This window comes from Theropithecus gelada, chromosome 4 (genome assembly GCF_003255815.1).
Source record: "Theropithecus gelada isolate Dixy chromosome 4, Tgel_1.0, whole genome shotgun sequence".
Taxonomy (NCBI): Eukaryota; Metazoa; Chordata; class Mammalia; order Primates; family Cercopithecidae; genus Theropithecus; species Theropithecus gelada.
In genome coordinates this window covers 1,134,452-1,159,417 of record NC_037671.1, presented here as the reverse complement: position 1 = coordinate 1,159,417, position 24,966 = coordinate 1,134,452, and the positions used below count along the sequence as shown (strand labels likewise).

The 24,966-nt window shown below is 43.5% G+C and overlaps 1 pseudogene; it reads right to left on the bottom strand.

Annotated features, from left to right (window-relative positions):
* Positions 1 to 1,150: 1,150 nt before the first annotated feature.
* On the bottom strand, positions 1,151 to 22,445 carry LOC112622163 (annotated as a pseudogene).
* Between the last annotated feature and the right edge of the window lie 2,521 nt (positions 22,446 to 24,966).

Here is a 24,966-nt window from a genome sequence, read left to right as displayed (position 1 = left end):
TTTTATTACAGTATAAACTTGGATTTTAGCCAGGCACGATGGCTCAGGCCTGTAATCCCAGCTCTGGAAGCTGAAGGATAGCTTGATCCCAGGAGTTGGAGGCTGCAGTGAACTAGGATCTCACCACTACACTCCAGCCTGGATGACAGAAAGAGACCTAGTCTCAAAAATAAATAAATAACATTTAAAAATAAAAATAACAAACTTGGATTTGTATGGTGGTTAAGAAAGAATATTTGTTTGAAAAATGTTATGAAGGTAACCAAATACTTACAGGATTTTAAAACTCAAAGTGTTAATTAAAACCCAACTCCAGAAACTCTCTTTTAAGAGAACTTCATATTTTCATGGCATTGATTCCTTCTCAAAGTGCCTTTGATAGAGCTGTTCTTAGTGCAGTAGGAAGATGTGTAATAATTTTACAAAAGGGGCGGGCTATAATAAAAAGGAAAACGCAAAATCCAGTGGGGACACACTGTCCCATTTATTTTCAAAGCACGTTTGAAAACTGCGCTGCTATAGTGTCTTTGGGTTGAGATAAAGTCGAGGAAAATCTTGTTCCTGGAGTGCTGATTTCCTTTTTCCAAGGGCCAAAGCCTTTCGAAGCAAGTCTAAAAACTCAGGCTGACTTCCGGATCTAGAGAAGTCTCTAGAAAGTTTGAGCAGGCCTCCAAGCTGTAAGAATTGAGCCCATCTTGGTGATGCTCTCTCGGGCTCCACCCAGTGGCAATAACCGGAAGGACAGGACGCGGTGAAATGGCATCAGTGAGTCAGAGGCCAAAGGAGGATTCCAGGCCCCAGCGCGCAGGATGTGCTTTGTCATAGTGGGGTTGGGTTAGCGAAGCGGAGGCAAGGACACTCAGGGAATAAATGGCAGAGGAAGCAGGCGCGCGAGGGAGGATCTAAAGCCTTCAGACTTCTTGCTTTTCTTCCTGTTGGGTCGGAGGGGACCAACGTGGTCCCGGGAGGGGAGGTCCGTGGGATGTAGAGAATGGAGTGGCTGCAAAGGGGCGTTGCACGCCCCACCCAAGGGTCCTGGCTCTCTCCTCCCAGCTACTACTGATGAGTTCAAACTAAGGAGGAGACCAAGATTTGCCCTTTGCAAAGTAGACTCCTTATCTCACACTCCGGCTGGTTTTCTAAATCCATCCTAGTAAAACACAAAAACCAACAACCGAATTCTGTGTGTGACATTTCTGACCGCTAGAAGGTCCTCCTCCTCCCCATTCCTCGCGTGCTCCCTCCCTGCCTCGACCCCTCCGCTTTGTCTCCACTTTCCCATCCTTGTCCGTCTCTGGACCCTGCTCTCAAGTATCTCCCGCTTCTTCAGAGGACGTCCCCTCATGGAGTACAGACTCCTCCACCTCCAGGAAAAAGAGACAAAGGCCACTGAGAGGGACCTGAGACACTCCTGTTACTCCGCCCCTGACGTCAGCCTGTCCCAGGGTTCGCTCAGGCTGTGTGTGTGTGAATGAGTGTGTGCCTGTGTGTGTGCGCATGTGTGTGTGTGAATCTGTGTGTGAGAGTGTGTCTAAATATGTGTGCGAGTGTGTGTGCAAGTGTGTGTTCCTGTGTGTATGAGTTAGTGTGTGTGTGAGTCTGTGTTTATGTGAGATACACAGAGAGAGAGAGAGAGAGAGAGAGTGTGTGTGTTCCTGTGTGTATGAGTTAGTGTGTGTGTGAGTCTGTTTATGTGAGATACAGAGAGAGAGAGAGAGAGAGAGAGAGAGTGTGTGTGTGTGTGTGTGTGTGTGTATGAATGAGAGTCAAAGTGCTAAACCTGGCATCCAGGAAACCCTCACCTTGGCATTGCATGCAGGAATCAGCGTTATGTGCACCTGTGCTTTTATTTCAGGAGCTGGGACAATTATATTAACCAGATGTGCAGCGTGCCAAGGTCCCCACCCCAAAAACCATTAGAGAGGAGGGTGAGATTGGAGGGGCCCCTGACTCCAAGTCTCCTGATTCCTTCTACACATGGGGATCTTGAAAAAAAAGTGCAGGACACTCCATTCCCTCCTGGGACCGACAGGGAAGCCAGAGCCACCGTGCATGTCAAATTCCATCAAAGAAAAACTATTATAGCAAAATTTTCATGTCACATTTTTAAATCTACACAATGGCTCAAATAGAACCACCATCAAAAAAATGAATTCCTAGCTCAGGTGAGATCACTGAAGTTGGCTGCCAGGCGTAAGGAAACTGCGGGTATAAAGAAGGACACCTCTAGTTAGGGCTGCAGCCCAATCGCCCCTGCATCTTAGGGCCCCTGGAAAGGACCCTCTCCATTCGATAGTGCAGGGTGAGGCCATTTTCGGTGAGAAATGTAGACTCTCCTTAGACCCCTGGGGTTTGTACATTTACTTTCTGACTTTTTAGATGTTGACTTCATTTTTGAACAAATTACAGTTACGTAATTTGCTTTGACTTTAAGTGTAAAACAGGAAATGTTCCTGAAACAGGAAACAAGCGGCAGGTGACCTGCACTGTCACCCCCCTCTGTGGCTCCCTGAGACAATAAAATTGTGAGCCAACAAATCCATGGCCAGGTAAACAGTCAACTCCATTTCAGCAGATGTTTCAGATGTTCCTTCTTGCCTAGTAACGTTCTAGCTTTACCCCAGTCTTAATATTTTAAGTCTACATTTTCCTAGCTGTTGGTTTTTAAATAATTCATGTACATTTATTATTTAGAGTTGTTGCAGTAAGCCATCTGGAATCAACTGTGGAATGAAGTTCAGTAAATAAATGTGTGGTTCTCTATTAAACAACCGCTAAGACCATCTGAAAAATGTATTAACCCCAAATCCAGTCACTTCTCACTCTTCTACTGCCTCCCCTCCAGAGCCACCCTCTCTAGGATAGTAAATCAGAAGGGCCTTCCAGCTGGGCTGCCTGCTGCCTCTCATGCCACTGCCCATCACCCACACAACAGGCAGAGTGAACCTTTCAAATGGGAATTCGAGCACATCCTCAACACCACTTCCCAGAGATGCTCCAGCCTCTTCCCTTCCTCTCACCATTTCCTATCAGCCCCTCATCACAGGGCCCTTCTGGCCATTCTGGCCTCATCTCACAACTGTCAGCCCAGCTCACTTGTCTCCACTCACACAAACCTCTTGTCACTGCTCCATCCTGTCTCTGCCACTGGCCCCTGCTGTGACTCCCACATGCACCTGCTCCCGGGTGATGTACATGACTCACTCCTCACACCATTCAGGTCTCTGCTCAAATGTCCCCTGGTCAAGTTCTCAGGAACCTCTTATCCAACAAAATATATCTCCTGCCATCCTCACCAATGTCAGTCTTCTAACCCAGGTATATTTTCTCCATAACGATTGCCACTGATATTAGAATAATTTTTAAAGTTGTTGTCTGTATCACTGAGACATATTCTTTGAGGCCAGGATTTTGTGCAGTCACCACTTGCACAAAATCCCCAGCACCTAGAACATCCCAGTACAGAGGAGGGGCTTGACAAATGAGGGGTGAATGATGGTCATTTCAATTGGGATGCTGCTTTTGAGAAGCAATTTCATAACATGTATAAGGAGCATTAAAATATTCATGCCCTTTGACCATATAATTTATATTTGAGAAATCTATGATTCCAAAACAAAATCCAAAATATAGAAGAATCTTTAGGTATAAGGATATTAATCAGATATTATTTACAATAAGGAAGAAAAACATGCAAAAGAAGAGTAGCTAGGATTTTTTTGTAAATAGTATACAGCTGGCCAAAGTAGTGTTTAAGAAGAGATTGTGATATATAAACTTATATGTGATATATAAACATATAAACTTGCTTATTGATAACAATAAAGTTTGAAAATCTAGATTCAAAATAACTCATACAGTGTGACTACACTAAGTTGTCCTGCACAGACACCACATGCACAGAAACCACGGGTGGAAACTCAGGGGGCAGCTGCAAAGCACAGCTCCAGGGCACCTGACCACTGACGTCTCTGAGGCTCTGCCAGGCAAAGATTCATCCTGGTCCTCCCACTGGGGACACAGGTAGTTTCCATCTTTCTGCTTCACCACATTTTTTACATTTTCTGTAATTGAGCAGATTCTACTTTCTAAAAGGATAAAATACTGATTATGAAGTTTGACAACATTTGAAATACAATTTTAATGAAAAAGTCCAAATGTCGTGTCCCAACTCAGGTCACTTTCTTTTCTTTTTAAAGATAGGGACTTGCTCTGTCACCTAGGTTGGAGTGCAGTGAGTCGATCATAGTTCACTGCCACTTCAAACTCCTGGGCTCAAGTGGTTCTGCTGCCTCAGCCTCCTGAGTAGTAAGGACTACTGGAAAGCACCACTATGCTCATCTATTTTTAAAACTTATTTTGTATAGAAGACGTCTCACTATGTTTCCCAGGCTGATCTTGAACTCCTGGGTTCAAGTGATCCTCCTGTCTTGTCTTCTCCAGTGTTCTAGGATGACACGCATGAGCCACTGTGCCCAGTCCTAACTTAACTTCAAGCAACTTCTCCTGTCAACTTTACAGGGCAAAATCTCCAGCTGATGGAGACTTCAGAAAGAAGAAAAACTCTTCCTTCCTGTAAATCCTTGAACTCCCTGGCTGCAGCGATCCTTCCACCTCAGACCCCTGAATAGCTGGCACTACAGGCACACGCCACAAGATCCAGTTAATGTTTTGTGTTTTTTGTAGAGATGGGGTTGTGCCATGTTGCCCACACTGGTCTCTAACACATGACCTCAAGCAATCTGAAACCCCAGCCTCCCAAAGTGTTAGGATTAGCATGAAACCCCACACCAGGCCTGCTGTTGAGTATTTGGAACCTAGGCAGGAAGTTGGTGTGGGGTTTGCACCTGGCTAATCTGAAAGGTGGTCCTGAAAGGTAATGTGTGATTAGGTAGGCCTTGGTGGGGGAGCATAGATGTTTCTGATGAGAAGAGAACAAGACAGCTGTGAAGCTTCTAAAACTGGATTTCAGTGGGCCTTGTGCTCATACAGCACTGGGATTTGGAAAATCTTCTCCCAGTCACTTTTGGCTTGTGGAATTTTTTTATTTTTTATTTTTTGGACACGGAGTCTCACTCTGTCACCAGGCTGGAGTGCAATGGCATGATCTCGGTTCACTGCAACCTCCGCCTCCTGGGTTCAAGCGATTCTCCTGCCCCAGCCTCACGAGTACCTGGGACTACAGGCGCATGCCACCATGCCCAGCTAATTTTTTGTAATTTTAGTAGAGACGGGGTTTCACTATGTTGGCCAGGGTGGTTTCAAACTCCTGATCTCAGGATCTGCCCACCTCACCCTCCCAAAGTGCTGGGATTACGGTGGCCCACCTGGCCTTGTGGGTTTTTATTCCTCCTTCTTGTCTGCCAGGTCATTGCAGGCAATCCCTTCATTTAGTAAACATTTATCAGACACCTACTGTGTACCAGGCATTTTGTTAAAGGAGCTGGGGCTAAGGTAAGACAAAGCAAACTCCCCTTGCCTTCGAGGTTGAGCCAGTCTTGCATAAGCAGAGATCAGTAAGGAAATTCTTACACAAATGGTTGGCAGAACATGCAACTTGCTTTGTGGATGCCCATGTAGACCATTTGCTCTGACCAAGGTGTCACAGAAGCTTCATAAGAGACAACATTTGAGCTGTATTTTGAGGTATAAATAGGAGCCTGACAGGCATCCAGGACAGAAGAGCATTGCTCAGAGCCCAGGACATGAATTTTTCTCCCTTAGGCCAGGCCAGGACTAAGATTAAGCTGACTGAGGAGCCAGGTGCTTCCTGGAAAGGAAGTGTGTCCCATATATGACTCTCCAGAAGTCACAGCTACTGAATATTGAGTCTTGAGACAGAATAAGAGAGACCGGATTTGAAAAAGCAAAATTCTGCTGGGGACCTGTTAAAATGCAATTTCTGATTCAGTAGATCCAAGGCAGGGACTGAAAATTGCATTTCTGACAAATTCTCAAGTGATGCCAATGCTACCTGAGACCATACTTTGAGAATCAACACCCTAAGGCCATCCATACTGATTTCTAACATCAGAAGTGGGCTGAGAGGCAGAGGTATAGGATACACTAGACCATGCCTGGCCCATCCTGGAGAGCACCCCAGCCAAGGCTGCAGCGTTTGATTTCCTTGGGATCCCAGGAATGGCAGACACCCAGGGAGGAATCAAATGTCAAGTTACAGAGCAATCCAGAGACTCAGCTTCACACAGCTTCTGGGGCTCCCACTACTTCACAACTGGCCCCCACACACCCTCAGTCCTTCCCACCCCTTATGAAACTGACCTACAGGCCTTTGACTACTGTCCTGGGCTGTTTGGGCCCGGGATGTGACCTTACGAGCTCTGACTGTACCTTCTGATCTAAATACAGGGTGACTTCATATGACAAATACTTAGAATGGGCTCATAATGAGGACTTTCCAAATCTGGCAAATCGATTCAATCATGGGTTTTCCAGGAGAATTACCCAAGTGTTCTCTCTTCTAAATATCACATACTTGAACCCACATGGACAGTAGAGGGAGTTCTGAGCCCGCTGAAGCCACAATTGGCGCACTGGACCCCAAAGAATTCCTTGTAGATTGAACTTCACCATTTACATCAGGATTTGGTCAAAATTTCCTTCACCAAGCCAATTGCATTTGTTAATTAACCATGCCCTCATTTTGCCTTTTAATGAATGAAAGACATACACATAAAGAAAGTGCAATAAAAAAGAAAACAACATACTGAATTATACTGGTAATAAACATCCTTGTTTAAAGAGTGATATAACTTTGAAACAGTGTTTTTTATATTAAGGAAGGTAAAAGAATTAATTCTGTCAGGCTTTGGTTTTTTTAAGTTTTTTTATTTTGAAGTATTTGGTTTTGTTTGTTTTCTCTCCTTTGGAATTATATTTTATTTTATGTTTTGACTTGGCTCAAAATTCAAAATTTAAAAGACTCTCTCTTATTCTACCCCATCTTGACAGGTAGCCATTTATATCAGTTTCTGGCTTATTCTTTCAAAGACATTTTGTGCATATGCAAGCAAATATAAATGTGTATATATATATAATCTTTCTCCCATTTCACTCAAATTTTAGCAAACTACATCTGCTTTCCTGCAACTTGCCTTTTCCCTTTACATTGTGTCACAAAGACCATACCATGAAGAAATACCAAAAGCTTTCCTACATCTTTGTGTCTTTGTTTGAAATTTTCATGATACTCCATTGTATACATATGCAATATTTAAAAAAAAATAGAGATTGCTCCTTTTGAGTGCAGTGCTTTTTAACCAGCCCCCTCCTGATAAGCATTTGGATTATTTCTTTCACAGAACAATTCTACATCATGTAGCATCATGTGAAAAACTGTAGTGAGCCCACTCCTAGATGCATATCCTAGGGGAGCTCACATATCCCTGAGAGCAAGAGGCAATGTCCCAGGATGTTCATTGCAGTGAGGTCTACAATAGAGACAACCTAAAGGTCAATGAAGAGGGAAAGAGATAAATTGTAGCATATTCCTCCCATGGAATACTATCTAGCAATGAAAACAAATCAACTATTTAAACAAATTAACTATTGAAAACAAATTAACTATTTAAAAGAAGTCTAAAAGCAAAGCCAGGCAAGATGGCCTTCACTTGTAATCCTAGCACTTTGGGAGGCCATGGTGGGTGGATCACTTGAGTTCAGGAGTTTGAGACCAGCCTGGGAAACATGGCAAAAACCCCTGTCTCCAAAAAACACAAAAATTGACCCGGTGTAGTGGAGCACAGCTATACTCCCAGCTACTTAGGTAGCTGAGGTGGGTGGATCACTTGAACCTGGGAGGTTGAGGTACAGTGAGCTGTGTTTGTGCCACTGCAGTCAAGCTTGGGTGACAGAGTGAGACCTGGTCTAAAATAACAAGTCTAAAAGACTTCAAACAAGGAGACGTCCTAAAACTTAGTAAAAATGTAACAGAATACACCAAATTCAAGACACACATCCACCTGCAATTCTTGATTTGCTCAGTACAGTATTAACTGAAACACATGCATATCAGAACTGTGAAAAATCAAGGCTATCTATATACATTTCTATTATTCTTCTGTGTATACTACATATAGCCAATAATATTAAAATGTCACTAATTGACAAACCTAGGTGGTGCCTTCACAAATATTTTTTATAATTTTCTATTCCTTCTTCCAGCTAGGACTACTTCAAATTAATATTTGTGAAGTGAATCCACAGGAACTGAGTAAAATAAGAAAAGAGTTATTGAGTGTGAGGAAAGCTGTGGAGAGGTACAGACAGATGGAGAGATGACAATACTGAGCATGTTAGTGACCTTCACAGTAACAGACTTCCTGGAGGAGTGTGAGCTGGAGCCAGAATGAAGAGGATAGAATATAAAAGAGGGATGAAGGAATGGGGATTTTAGGGGGCAAATATAGGATTGAGTGGGCCAGACTGGGAAGTGTGGATGGATTCTAAACATTCCGCTTTAGGTCTAGCACTTAGGGAAAGAGAAATAATGTTTATCTAGCTCCTTCCACAATCTTTAGAGAAATCTTCTGAAACATTACAAAAAAGACACATGAATGGCCAATAGTCATCAGGGGGAAATGCCAAGTAAAACCACAGTGAGAAACCACTAAGCACTTATTAGAATGGCTGAAATTTAAATGATTAATAAATATAAATGTTGGCATGGATGTGAAACAGTCTCATCTGTTACCTATAAGAATATAAAACAGCCACTCTGAAAATCAGTTTTATATCACCTAATAAAGCTAAACGAGCTAGTACTCTATGGCTAGCTTTTCCACTCCTAGGTATTTACTCAAGAGACATAAAGATTATGTTCAAGAATCCCTGTACAATAATGTCCATAGTTCCTTTATTTGTAACAATAAAAACCGGGAATACCCCCACAAAGTACAGAAAAATTGTGACTCAATGATACAATGGAATACTACCAGTATTAAAAATGGATGAACTACTGATATGTGCAACAACTTGGGTAGACCACATAGATATTACACCAACTGCAAAAAGCCAGACACGAGGGAGGCCATATGGGATGAGTGGATATGTATAAAGTTTTGAAACAGGAAGAGCTACTCTATCATGATAGTCATCAGATCAATGGCTGCTGGGGAAAGGGGGCTAAGCTGAGCGCAGAAAAAAAGAGAATTTTGTGTATGTTGATAGTGGCATGGGTGATATGACTGTATTTGTCAAAATTCATTGATGAATTTGATACAGATCTGATCATTTCAGTATATGTAAATTTTACAAGTTTAAAATGCTTACAATAAAAATTTAAATGTTAGTAATAAAAAATGGCAATGAAAATTTTAGCAACAAAATCCAACAACACATCAAAATAACACATCATAATCATGTGAGTTTCATACCAGCGATGCAAGGATTGTTTGACATATGCGAATCAAAATATGTGATATGCCACATCAACAGAATGAAGGACATAAACCATATTATCATCTCAATAGATGCAGAAAAAGTATTTGGTGAAACTAAACATTGCTTCTTAATAAGAACTCTCAAAGGAGTTCCTTTCACAAAGGAACTGAGAATATACACTGGGGAAAGAACAGTATCTTAAATAAACGGTGTTGGGAAAATGCTACCAAATGCAGAAGAATGTCACTAGACCCCTGTCTCTCACCATATACAAAAATCAACTCAAAAGGGATTGTAGACTGAAATGTAAGACCCAGAACTATAAAACTACTAGAAGAAAACATACTAGAAACACTATAGGACATGAGTCTTAGCAAAGATTTTACGGCTAAGACCTCAAAAGCACAGACAAAAAAAGTAAAAATAGACAAATGCGACTATATTAAGCTAAAAAGCTTTTGCACAGCAAAGGAAACATCCAACAGAATGAAGCAATAACCTGTTGAATAGCAAAAATATTCAGTAAGTATTCATCCAACTAGTATATCCATCCAATTAGTATATTCTAGACTAATACCTAGAATATACAAAGAACTCAAAACTTAGCAGTAAAAAATACAAATACTCCAATTAAAAAGTGGATAAAGGATCTGAATAGACATATCCCAAGAGGAGGCATACAAGTGGACAACAGGTGTGTAGGTGTGTGTAAAACACCCAACATCACTAAATACCAGGAAAATGTAAATTGAACTACAATGAGATATATCTTACCGTGTTAGAATGGCTATTGTTAAAAAATAAAAATAGTTGCTGTTGAGCATGTGGACAAAGGAGAACTGTTATACACTGTTGGTGGTAATGTAAATTAGTGCAGCCATTATGGGAAACAGTAGAGTGATTCCCCAAAAAACTGAAACTATTAATGGAACTACTATCTGATGCAACAATTCTACTTCTGGGTATTTATCCAAAGGAAATGAAATCAACATATCAAAAGAGTACCTGCATGCCCATGTTTGTTGAAGTACTATTCACAATAGCAAAGATGTGAAATTAATGGGTGAATTTATCAATGGATGAATAAGTAAAGTAACTGCAGTATATACATAATGGAATGCAATTCAGCCATTAAAAAAAAAAAAAAAGAATGAAATCCTGTCAGTTGCAGCAACATGGATGGAACCAGAGGTCATGTTAGGTGAAATAAGCCAGGCAAGAAAAGACAAATATAACATGTTGTCACTCATATGTGCGAGCTAAAAAAGTTAATCTCACGGAGGTAGAGAGTAGAATGACAGTTACCAGAGGTTGGGAAGAATGTAGGGGTGGGAATATGTAGAAAGGTGGATTAATGGGTACAAATGTACAGTTATATACAAAAAATAAGTTCTAATGTTCTAAAGCACAGCAGGCCAACTAAAGCTAAAAATTATGTGTATTTCAAATAGCTAGAAGAGTGGATTTTACATGTTCCCGACACAAAGAAAAGATAAATGCTTGAGGCGATGGATTCCCTAAACACCCTGACTTGATTACTCCACATTCCGTGCATGTGTCAAATGATCACATGTGCCCCATAAGCATGTACAAATGTTATGTATTACTTTAAAAATAAACTCAACACAATATGGGACATTTTAAACAGTACAAAAGTATGACCATGATAAAAAATTGCAAATATTTCCTTTTTATTAAGATCAACTTTGTAAGTTCAAGCAGAATGAAGCCCATACAGCATCAGAAGAGGTGGTTCTCCTGAGAGAATCTTCTTCCCAGTTAAAAAGGCAGAAACAGAATTCCTGGAGAAAGTAAGACTTTGGAGAACTGCACACCACTTCTTCTCAGTGTCTGGGATTACCCAGACGTAGGGAGAGTTCACCTTCTGGGAAAACTAAACGTTGGTTCCTGTTCTTTTTTGTAAGACCACAATTTCAGAAAACTAAGAGAAAGCATCAGCCCAAAGGGATATACTCTTTTTTATATTTTAGAATATCCACCACCAAGTATGATCCACTCTGTTATGAGATGAATTGTGTCCCTCCCCAGCCAAAATTCATACGTTGAAGTCCTATGTTGAGAAGAAAGAAGTGGCTGTCTACACGCCAAGGAGAGAGGCCTCAGAAGAAATCAACCCTGCAGCACGTTGACCTTGCACCTGCAGGCTCCGGAACTGTGGGAAAATACATATTTATTATTTCACTCACCTAGCCTGTGGTACTTTGTTATGGCAGCCCTAGCAAATTAAAACAGAAATACTACCTTTTCTACCCTGTCCTATATATGAACATGTGATTTTTTTTAAGAATATGAATTACCTGGGACTCCAAAGCATAGAGTGAGACAATGAAAAATGGATGATACAGGGTCATTTCCAAGCCTTTGTGGCCACCACACAAACATGGATGTGTCCCCATTTCTCTTCAGTTTCACACAGAGCAAAAGTTGTGGATATAGAATCACAAACTGTGTTTAATTCATTTGAGATATTGAGCGAGCTAGTTTTGCCCTAATTTTATAGAAAGATGATGAACAATCATAATTGCTAAACCAAAGAGGCTTTTTGGCAGGGGATGGCAGGTACTATGTATTCTCCTACTTTTAAAGTACATTTTCCTAAAGAGTCTTGTCTAGGAGTAAATGTCATCACTTTTTTCCTCCGTATTGATCACTTGGTTCTCCCTGCATTTCAGTAATGTTGCTAGAATGGAGGTGTTTGTCCATGATTCACAGATGAATCAAAGAGGCCCTAGGAGTAGAGAGCTTCTCCTGCGGTCACACAGCACGTGACTGGTGGAGGAATGACAGGCACACGACTCTCCAGGTCCCTAGTCCAGTTTTCTGGGTGCCATGAGAATTACAGCCTTTGGTTTTTCTTACATGTGGTTCATTTCTGAGCCTGAGAAGGAGAATGAACCTCAGGTGACTAACAGTTTTTGCTGTTCTGCACTTGTCTGAGAATGACACCAAAAGATTTTTAAAGACTAATTCTTTGGCTACCAACCCCATTTTGCCCAGGCATCGACATGGAGCAGGTGAACACTGCCTTTACCTATGACATGCCTGAGGATTCTGAGACCTGTGTGAATGAGGTAAGCTCCACACACAGGGACATTCACTCTCCTACCTGCTTATTTTCTGTGTCTTTTCACACTTCACATCGTCATCCCTCCCTCTGGTGTCTTCCTACTTTGGGGTCTTCTAGTTCTACCACCTGTCTCCTCGCAGGTGACTAGAGTAGGCTGGTTTGGAACAGGGCTTGGCCATCACCATTGTGTTAGATGAGAATGATGCCAGGATCCTCAGTGATGGGCCGCTTCGCTTTGAGGTCAGTGTTAGGAGCTGCCTGATGAGACAGACATCTCCTTCACAGTGAGTGCTGATTTCATGAAACCCTTAGGTCCTCCCTATTCCTTACTGTGTCTTCAATCCCATCACATAGGGCATGAGCACCTAATGCATAATGGACACTTGACTGGTTCATGTTCCCTGGCCTTTGATGCTGACTTGGGATGTTTTCCTGGCCTCCATGTGGGGTATCTGTTTTCTCTCATCATATTACATCTCTCCCCCCACCTGCAAGTCCATCCTCTGAACCCAGGCAGTACACCAGCGTCTGCATGTGTGCCATGTGTTCCTGCCTTGCTTTGTCCTTTTCATGCCTTATTCTGACTGTGCCATGTTTCCTCCTCAGTTGAACAGAAGTGGTAGGAGACTCGCTCATTCTGGAATGTGACCATCTGCCCTTCAGAAGAGGACAGCAGGGTCTCTGGCCTGGGATTCTGGAGTAAGATCATGTCACCCATGACAGAGACATATGCCACATGTTAGAAGCAACTTTTAGTGTTCCTTGTCCTGATTCCATAGAATGTTTGGCCACGGGATACCAAGCAACTATGGGGTTCCAAGTGCCTGTGTGACCCACAAAGTCATAGATTGCACAGGCCCAACAGCATTCATCATGACGTGAAAATGGTCCACCTGGGTTGTGCTTGAATCCCATGTTGACACCCCAGAAAACACCCAAGTCTAAAGTGGCACTGAACAAGCAAACAGACAAATGGAAGTTAGCCTGCCTTCACCATGGGTCAGTGCAGGCCTGGTAGGATGGGCACATGAATGGAACAACCACAGTGGCAGGCATGAGGCTATGTATGGGGCCAGCAGCACTAACTCCCCACTACTGCAGATCCAGCTGCTACCACCTCTGAATGTCCAACTCATCAGCATTTGAGTCCCATGATATGCCCCAGTGGGGCACTATTTCTTTACGTGACTACCTACTAAGTGACAAGTTGACTACTTTTAACTACTTCCATCTTGGAAGGGCCAGAGGTTCATCTTCACAGGGTTAGGCACCTATTCTATGGGTGGGTTTTCCTGTCCTGCTCTCAGACACTCAGCCAGCACCACTCTATGGGTGATGTTGACATTCCTGATCCACAAGCTAGGCAGTGCTCCTAGCCCATTATCTACCTGAAGGACCCACTTGGCAGGGAAAGTTTCAGTGTTTCCATGGCTGTGGGTTCCACTAAACCTATCACCATCTGCACCACAGGGGCTGCCAGCCACAAGGAATACTGGACAGGTCTTCTACTGGCACAACTCAGTGCCAGCCTGGAGGAAGAACTCTGAGGGGTGGGTGCCATCTTTCAGGACACGGTGCATTGTTTGAATCAGAGACATCTCTACAGTGCTGTGTTCTCAGTGGAAGAACATGTGGGTCCAGAAATCAAAATGAGGAAGCAAGTTTGGCTCCATGTCCAATCTCTTAGGTTCACTCAATGGAGTATTTTGCATATTTTATCTCCCAGCACTGGGCTGTGCAAGATACAAGGTTCTGGTTTCCAAAGGAGGGTACCCTTAAAAAAAGGAGACAAAAGACAGCCCACTGAACTACGCATGACGGTTGTCACCAGAGAAGTTTGGAGAGTGTGTGCCCAGAAACCACTTGGTGAGAAGAGGATTCTCCTCCTCTCCAGGCCCAGGTAATATATCCTCATCCCCAGGAGGAAGCATGGCTACTTTCATACAATGAGGGCAGAAGTGTGTGTGGAAACCAGAGGTCCACCTGTGAGCCTTCTGGTTTCCCTTGCCCCACTGTGTGAGCAGAATCATCCAGCAATTCAGCCTGAGAGGATTTGATTTCCAAGGCCCCAGACCCGTCAGGGCAGAAGGTTTGAGTCACACTCTTGGGTAATCCTCCAAGGCCGTGCTTCTGTGCTCTGACACCCTCAGTAGCATTGGTGCTGAGGCTCTGCTTTCCACGGGCTGTTCCCAAACAGTGATGGGTCATACCAGTGACACTAAGGCAGGACATTCTTGGGAGACACGGGACTCCTCTGATGGCCAGCTGTAGCTCCAGGACTCCTGCATGGCCTTGCTCAACTCTCCTTAGATTGCCTGTGGTCTAGGACACATCCATTAAACCTTCTCTCCTTCTGTCCATCACTGGGGGTCACTGACACTTGGATCTTGGTCTGTTGACTTTCCCAGGGTAACCTACCTCCCTTGCCACATCATCTGTCAGGTGTGTCCCCTAATAAAACGTTGTAACTTTAATCTCATGATGGCACTTGCTTTTTGGAGTATTTGTACTACAAAATCGTTTTCATCTGCACACCAGTGACCTCATTTATTCCAATTTGTAAAATCCTTTTGTTTATTGAACTTCTTCTACCTGCATTGGCTCCATTTGGCTGATATTTGTATTATGTTTTTGAGTTTGATGATATTTCTTGCTTTAAGTCACTAAATTTGGGGGTAGTTTGTTATGCAGCAATGGGTAACTAATGAAGTCCTCTTACATTTCCATTATTCTATAGAGGTTAACTACACCTGTTTTATTTCCTCCCACTTTGATAATATTAACCATACATAGGGTTTCTCATTTCTCAACACCTATTCTTTTCTTTATTTTAGTTTATTTTCTCCTTCGTTCCTTCCCTTTCTCCTTCCTTCTGTCTCTCCCTTCCTCTCTTTCTTTTCTATTTCCATTCAAGCTCTTACTCTCCCTCCTTCTCATTTCTTTTTCCTTCCCTTTTCTTCTTCTTCCTTTTCCTTCTTTTCTTCTTTCTCTCCTTCCTTTCTTCCTCCTTTTTTCACTCCCTTCCTCCATTTTTTCCTTTTTATTATGAAATCTTCCTAGCATATAAAATAACCCTATGTGATTGTGCTATCAGTAAGCATTTTCTGAATATATATGTCAAAAGTACACTGCCACAGTATATGAGAAACAAGTAACCAACAGGAAGTTATTAACAGAGTCTGAATAAAGCTCCCTGCTATTATTCTGCAGCCAAGACAGTGGCTTTTAACTCAATTCCTTCAACTCTGTTTTCAGAACATGTCATCAATATCAAATATTACACATTTATTTTAAAAGTTTAGGCCAGGCACAGTGGCTCATGCTTGTAATCCTAGCACTTTGGGAGGCCAAGGTGGGCAGATCACCAGGTCAGGAGATCGAGACCATCCTAGCTAACACAGTGAAACCCCGTCTCTATGAAAAATACAAAAAAATTAGCTGGGCATGGTGGCAGGTGCCTGTAGTACCAGCTACTCGGGAGGCTCAGGCAGGAGAAGGGTGTGAACCCAGGAAGCAGAGCTTGCAGCGAGCCGAGATCTCACCACTGCACTCTAGCCTCGGCAACAGAGCTAGACTCCGTCAAAAAAAAAAAACCAAAAAACAAAAAACAAAAAACCTATACTACAAGGCTACAGTAACCAAAACAGCATGGTACTGGTACACAGACCAATGGAACAGAATAGAGAACTCAGAAATAAGATTGCATATCTGCAAGCATGTGATCTGCAACAAAATCTGACAAAAACAAGCAATGGGGAAAGGATTCCCTATTTAATAAATGCTGCTGGGAGAACTGGCTAGCCATATGCAGAAAATTGAAACTGGACCCCTTCTTTACACCTTACACAAAAATTAACTCAAGATAGATTAAAGACTTACATGTAAAACCCAAAACTAGAAAAACCCTGGAAGAAAATCTAGGCAATACCATTCAGCACATAGGCATCAGCAAAGATTTTTGTGATGAAATCACCAAAGCAACTGCCACAAAAGCAAAAATTGACAAATGGGATCTAATTAAACAAAAGAGCTTCTGCACAGCAAAAGAAACCATCATCAGAGTGAACAGACATCCTACAGAATGGGAGAAAATTTTTGCAATCTATCTATTTGACAAAGGTCTAATACTCAGAATCTAAAAAGAATGTAAACAAATTATATGGAAAAAACTTCATTAAAAAGTGGACAAAGGACATGAACAGACACTTCTCTAAAGACATACATGTGGCCAAAAAACATATTTTAAAAAGCTCAACACAACTGATCATTAGAGAAATGCAAGTCAAAACCACAATGAGATACCATCTCATGCCAGTCAGAATGGCAATTATTAAAAAGTCAAGAAAGAACAGAAGTTCTGAGCTTGTGGAGAAATAGGAATGCTTTTACACTATTGATGGACATGTAAATTGGTTCAACCATTATGGAAGACAGTGTGGCGATTCCTCAAAGATTTAGAACCAGAAATATCATTTGACTCAATAATCCCATTAGAGGGTATATACCCAAAGGAATATAAATCATTCTGTTGTAAAGATACATGCATATGTATGTTCCTTGCAGCACTATTCACAATAGCAAAGACATAGAATCAACCCAAAAGCCCATCAATGATGGACTGGATAAAGAAAATACAGTACATATACACCATGGAATATTATGCAGTTATAAAAAGGAATGACATCAAGTCCTTTGCAGGGATATGGATGAAGCTGGAAGCCATTATCCTCAGCAAACTAACACAGGAACAGAAAACCAAACACTGCATGTTCTCACTTATAATTAGGAGCTGAACAATGAGAACACGTGGACAAAGGGAGAGGAACAACTCAGTTGTTGGGGCCTGTTGGGAGAGGGCGGTGGTCGGCAGAGCATTAGGAAAAATAGCTAATGCATGCTATAGGGGTTAATACCTAGGTGATGGGTTGATAGGTGCAGAAAACCACCATGGCACACGTTTACCTATGTAACAAACCTGCACATCCTGCCCAGGTACCCTGGAACTTAAAATAACATTAAATTAAACTTAAAAACAAGCTTAAAGCATTAAAGAAAAACAATTAGATAAAAAAGACTTTGATTTACAAAATCCTGAAACAATAGTTTGAATTTTGCTTTTAACATATATGCAAATCCTTTGATACTGCTCCCTTCCAGACGTGCAGCTTAATTCCCTCTCTCAAGTGTGGCTTGGACTTAATGACACACTTCTGATATGGCCCAGTTCTGTGTTCCCACCCAAATCTCATCTTCAATTGTCATGCTAATTGTAATCCCCACATACTTGGGGAGGGACCTCATGGGAGGTAACTGAATCATGGGGATGGTTCCCCCAAGCTGTTCTAATGATAGTAAGTGAATTCTCATGAGATCTGTTGGTGGAAACGTAAATTGATTCAACCACTGTGGAAGTCAATGATTGAACCTATTTTTCCTAATGATACCCCCACCACCGCCCTCCACCAACAGGCCCATGTGTGATGTTCCTCTCCCCATGTCCATGTGTTCTCGTTGCTCAGCTCCCAATTATAAGTGAGAACATGCGGTGTTTGGTTTTCTGTTATTCTATTAGTTTGTTTAGTTTGTTGAGGATAATGGCTTCCAGCTTCATCCATATTCCTGCAAAGGACTTGATCTGGTGCCTTTTTAGGGCTGCATAGTATTCCATGTTGTGTATATACAATATAAGGGATTTTTCCCCACTTCACTCTGCTTTTCTCTCTCCTGCTACCATGTCTTCTGCCATGATTGTAAGTTTCCTGGGGTACCCTCCTCATCCATGCAGAACTGTGAGTCAATTAAACCTCTTTTCTTTTTAAATTACCCAGTCTCGGGTATTTCTTTACAGCAGTGAGAGAACAGAATAGTATAACTTCTAACTAATAGAGTAATGCTGACATAGCAGTTTGCGAGTTTGGGTGTAGAACATAAAACTCACTGTGGCTTCCACCTTCTCTCTCTCTGTCTCTGGGATCATGAACTCTGGGGGAAGCCAGCTGCTGTGCCATAAGCGGCCCTGCAGGAAGGTCCATGTGGCTGAGAACTGAGGCCTTCTAGGAACAGACAACAAGGAACTAGGCCTTTTCCAAGAGCCATGTGACTGAGCCATGTTTCATGTGAATGCTCAGCCCCAGTGAAGCCCTTAGATGATGCAGGCCTAGGCTGACAACTGGACTGCAACCTTGTGAGAGGCCCTGAGCCAGAAGCACTCAGGGAAACCTCTCCTGGATTCCTGATCATTGGAAACTGTGAGAGATGAGGAATATCTGTTGTTTTGAGCTGCTAAGTTTTACATAATTTGTAATGTAATAGTAAATAATACCTTTTCACAAGACAGGGTGTACTATTACATGTTAGTTTGCATTTACTCTAAATTTATCATCATCATTATTATTATTTCCAAGACAGGATCTCGCTCTGTCACCCAGGCCGGAGTGCAGTGGCATGATCACCATGCACTGCAGTGTCGACCTCCTGGGCTCAAGGGACCCTCTGATCTCAGCCTCCTGAGTAGCTGGGACTACAGGCATGAACCAGCATGCCTGGCTAATTTTCTAACTTTTTTGTAGAGATGAGGGCTTCACCATGTTGCCCAGGCTGATCTTGAACTTCTGGAGTCAACAAATTTGCCTTCTTCTGCCTTCCATGCTGCTAGGATGACAAGCGTGAGCCACCACACCTGGCCTAAATTAATTATAAGACATTAAACAGGTAACTTAGTTTTAAAAGGTAAGGAGAATTTCCACGGCTGAAGAGGATGTATTTTATTACCGCTCACAATGATCACTTTACTTGAACTTCAATTTCCAACTGTGTCCCAATTAAACAGAAAAGGAAGATCCAACCCTTGCTAGGCTGACTCTATGATGGCCCCAACTACCACCTCCTGGTCATTCACCTTCCCCCAGTTATTCAACTAATGTAGATGCTGCTGTGAAGGGATTTAGCAGATATAATTAAGGGCCTCAATTAGTTGACTTTAGGCTGGGTTTCTCCTGCCTGGACTGTCCTAATCAGGTGAGCCCTTGAAAGGACTGGGTTCTTGCTGAGCATAGATTCACAGTGTGAGAGGGACTCTGCATGAGGGATTTCCTCCGCTGCAGGCTTTGAAAATGTAGGAAAGAACGATGGTGGGCACCAGGAATTGAGTGCAGCCCTCCCTGTTCTCTACATTGACAGTCAGCAAGGAATAGGGACCTCAGTCTTACAACTGCTAGAAACTGCATTCTGCCACCTCTGTATAAGCTTGAAGGAGGATTCAAAATGAAGACTCAGGTTTGGGAAGCCCGGAATAGAGATTCCATCTACATCATGCCCAGATTTCTGACTAAGGTACTATAAACAGATAAATGGGTATTGTTTGGCCAGGCGTGGTAGTGCATGCCTGTAATCCTAACATTTGAGGAGCTGACACAGGAGGATCACTTGCAGCCAGGAGTTTGAGACCAGCCCGGGTAATATAGTAAGATACTCATCTCTACAATTTTTTTTTTAATTAGCTGGGTGTGGTGGCACTTGTCTGCAGTTCTAGCTACTCTGAAGACTGAGGCAGGAGGATTCTTTGAGCCCAGGAGTTTGAGGCTGCCGTGAGTCATGATCATGTGACTGCACTTCACCCTGGATGACAGTGGGAGACTCTGTCTCTAAAAACAAATAAATGAATACAATAAATGGGTGTTGTTTAAAGCTAATGTTTGTGACAATTTGTTACACACTCTTATAAAATTCATACACAGGCTCCACAGACTCATGGAATGAACTGATGAATTGATATACACACTAGTTACATAAAATCTTCCTTAACTTTTTTAGTGTTTTACATTTTATAATTTTCTGTGATGCAATTTAATACACTCATATTTCATTCATTCAGTCAACAAAAATTAATTTAGTCCCTACAATGAACCAGGTGTCCCCTCATACGCTCACGTGCTTGGCATTCTAGAAGCTTCACAAGACCGAGGTGGAGCCACTGGAGTGTTTTAGGTGGAGAAATGACACACTTTGACTCACATTAGCAGGACCACTGTGGAGAGAACAGTCACGCAGCAGGTAATGGGAGAGTGCCAGTGTCACAATTCAGGAGTGACAGTGTGATGGGGACTAAGCGGAGAGGAGGGCCTGAGGGATAAAAGGGATGGAGGGAAGGGCTGAGGATGCAGGAGGTGAAGAAAAGGAGCAGGGGGACAGAATTCAAAAGCAGCAGAACTCTTAGGTTTGAACACATTGATTTACAGTATTTCAATACATTCATCTACAGAGCCTTGAAGGGTGTTACTTGCAGTTGGCCTTTAATACCTTAAGTGGATCTGCTTAAAAACTAATTTTTTTATGTTAATCAGGTTTTAAAAATACTAATTGTTCCTATAAAATATACACACCACTTAGATGTGGATACTTCCTAAAACTCGGCAGTGCATGAGCACTGGTGATGGGCATTGTGACTGCGTTTAGCGCTTGCAACTTTGTGGTGAATAAAGTCTGTACTGATTCCTGGTTGCAACATATAGGAACATAGTGGCTACTTTGTATTGAGGAGATATTCTGGACTCACATAGAAAGGCAGGGCTATGGAATGAAGGTAAACTTAAAATACAACAAGCAGGAGTCACAGATACATTGTCTGCGAAAGTGAAACTTAGGAGCTTTGTGAATCCTGTTGTAACGCTTTTAGACACATTTATATATCAAGGGGCCAAAGTCACATTTTTTACCGATTAGATTCCTGATCATTCAGGGATTACCAAGATTCTGCTACTCACTGTAGTTAATAAACAAAAAGCAAACTGGTCTCTATTCTGTCTCATGCACTCAGGCGCAATTTTCCAGATTTAAAGAAAAAGAAAAAAGAAAGAAAAGAAGAAAAAAAAAAGCCCTGTCTCTACACCTCCATTCCCAGGGCGAGCTCCCTCTCTGGCACCAAGCTCTCTGGGGTGAGTTTTTTTCTAGAAGACTCCAGGGGGACAGGTAAAGAGTGGGAGACCAAGGAGTCCATTTCAGTGACAGGAATTCTGGGATGAAAAGTGAAGCGAGAGGAACGGGTCCCAAGCCGAGGGTTTCTTCCCGGTTTCTCAGACAGCTTCTGGGCCAAGACTCAGAGAGACATTGAGACAGAGCGCTTGGCACAAGAGGAGCGGGGTCAGGGCGAAGTCCCAGGGCCCCAGGCGTGGTTCTCAGAGTCTCAGGTCCCGAAGGCGGTGTATGGGCTGGGGAGGCCCAGCGTTGGGGATTCCTAATCTCCGCAGAGTTTCTCTTCTCCCTCTCCCAACCTGCGACGGGTCCTTCTTCCTGGACACTCACCACGCGGACCCAGTTCTCACTCCCACTGAGTGTCGGGTTGCTAGAGAAGCCAATCAGCGTCGCGCGGCCCCGGTTCTAAAGTCCACACGCATCCACCCACTGGGACTCGGAGTCTCCCTAGACGCCGACGATGGGTCATGGCGCCCCGAACCCTCCTCCTGCTGCTCTCGGGGACCCTGGCCCTGACCGAGACCAAGGCGGGTGAGTGCGGGGTCAGGAGGGAAACAGCCTCTGCGGGAGGAGAGAGGAGCAAAGGGCCCTCCCGGTGGGGGCGCAGGACCTGGGGACCCGCGCTGGGAGGAGGGTCGGGCGGGTCTCAGCCTCTCCGCGCTCCCAGGCTCCCTCTCCTTGAGGTATTTCAGCACCGCCCGTGTCCCGGCCCGGCCGCGGGGAGCCCCGCTTCATCGCCGTGGGCTACGTGGACGACACGCGGTTCGGGCGGTTAGACAGTGACGCCGCGAGTCCGAGGATGGAGCCGCGAGCGTGGTGGATGGAGCAGGAGGGGCCGGAGTATTGGGAGCTGCAGACACTGGGCGCCAAGGCCCAGGCACAGACTGGCTGAGTGAACCTGAGGACCCTGCTCCGATACTACAACCGGAGCGAGGCCGATGAGTGACCCCGGCCCTGGACGCATATCACTTACTCCCTGCTTCATGCCTCAGGGACAGCTCTGGTCCCCCTGAGTCTCTGGGTCCAAGATTGACCCCGAGGCTGCGGGACCTGCAAAGATCCTCGACCCTGGAGAGCCCCAGGAGCCTTTACCCGGTTTCGTCTTCAGTTGAGGCCAAAATCTCTGCAGGTTGCTAGGGGCCGGACCTGGCTGGTGGGCGGAGCTGGGTGGGCGGGGCTGACCGCGGGAACTGAGCCAGGGTCTCACACCCTCCAGGTAATGTTTAACTGCGACGTGGGGCCCGACGGGGCCCTCAGAGTCACCCTCTGGTACACAAGCAGCCCTGGTGAAAAAAGCACCGGTGGCACTGATGGTGGTGTGAGATGATGTTGTTCTTTAGCTGCCATGAAACAGCATTTGACCTGAGGCTACATTAATAAAGATATTGCCTTTAGAATATAGAGGTGCTCTACAGTGATCATTCATTCAACTGACATTTGTTGTCTGCTAGGGATATGACTGTTTTTTGCACTTAGAAAACATCATTAAAGTAAAAACTTAAAGATTTCCAGCCTTGTGGTGCATACATTCTAGATGCAAGCTTGTCCGACCCGCTGCATGTGACCCAGGACAGCTTTGAATGTGAGAATTTTTTGCTTATCTGTGGTGGCAAATACCATGAAAATTATGCATGAACATTTTTTTTCTATTCTTTCTGCCCATCAGCTGTCATTAGTGTATTTTTTGTGTGGCTCAAGACAATTCTTCTTCTTCCCATGTGGCCCAGTGAAGCCAAAAAATTGGACACCTCTGCAGGCAGATGATAGATATAGTATAAGCAGAGTAGGAACAGAAGATGCTGAGTTAGAAGGTGGCAAGTGCTGTGTGGCAGGTGATCCAGAGTGCGGGCTGTGGGGACAGGGAGGTGGCTGTTGTGCTGGGTGGTCAGCATGGGCCTTGTTGCAAATGTGACCTTGGAGTAAAGATTTGAGGGATGTGAGGAGTTGTCTACAGGGATGTCTGGGAAAGTTCTTTTCAGGCAGGGAGACTTCAGTGCAGATGCACGAGGGCAGGAAATTGTCTGTGTTCCTGGAAGGACAAAGAGGCCAGAAGGGCTGGACACAGCGAAACTGAAGTGAGGTCCAAGGTGTGGCTAGAGCAGGTAGCCCTGGAGGGTGTGGGAAGGATGTTGACCTTTGCGCTGAATGACATGGGGAGTTAGAGGACAGTTTTGAAAAGTGGGACATGGTAGGACTTATCCTTTGAAAGCTTCTCTCTGGCTGCTGTGCTGAGAACAGAATTGAGAGGTGGGGACCAGTGAGGCAGTGTGGAAAACAGTGGGAAAGGAGTGGAATATTCCAGAATGGAGATGTTGCTTACCTTGACTGGGGTGTGAGCAGGGGAAATAGTGGGAACTGAAGGGATTATGGATGAATGTGAAGATGGACTTCACAGCACTTGCTAATGGATTTATCTGTGGTGTGAGAAGAAGAATCAAGGGCACCCACAGTGTTGGACTGAGTGAGCAGAAGGGTGGAGCTGCTGTCAGTGGAGATGGGAAGACTCTGGCAGGAGCATACAGAGGAGAGGGCATCGCAGGCATTCAGTGGAGGAGACATCTACGAGGATTGCAGGTGAGGGGCCCAGATGCCTCTGCAGCTACAGATTCATCATCCAATCACTCTCCTACTTCCACCACCCCTGTGTCTCAGAGCCAGAGCACTGATTCTCCCCTGGGCTGTCTGCACAGGCAGGTGAAAGTCAGAGAAGTTACGGTCTGCTGTTGGTTATAATAAGTAACAGATTATTGTGCTTTCTCAGATAATTAAAGAAATAATAAGAGGATGTATAATTAGAACACTTAGTCACAAGACTACAATAATGCAAAGTTTTTTATTCATCTAAAGAAGGAAACAGAAGAAAAATAGTTAAGCAAGAAAGAGATAATATTAGAAGGCAGCAAATGACAATGTACAGACTTAAACCCAATGAGGTCAACAATTACATTAAACATAATGGACTCAAACACTCTAATTATAAGACAAATAGTGCAAGGGGGTAAAAATAAATAAGTAAATAAATAACTAACTGTAGGCTATTGACAAAAGCCATAGTTTCAGTAGAAGATACAGAAAAGTTGAAAGTAAAAGGATAGAAAAGAAATACCAGACAAACATTCATGAAAAACCACATGGAGATGCCATTTAGAAGAATTACAGGACATAAGTCTCCTGAGACATGGAGCACATGCAGACAGCTCACAATATGTTTTTCCTTTTTTTCAGAGACAGGATCTATTGCCCAGGCTGCAATGCAATGGTGATATCATACCTCACTGTAACCTCAAACTCCTGGGCTGAAGCAATTCTCCTGCCTCAGCCTTCCGAGTGACTAGGACAACAGGCATGTGCCGCCACACCTGCTATAATGTCTCATTTTCTCATTTGCTGAGGTGTGATCAAAGAAACAATATCATGCCATGTATTTGACTTGCAGCAGGTACACAACAATGTCAGGTGAATGAAGAAATAAAACCATTTAGTAATCCAAGCCATATCCACATTTA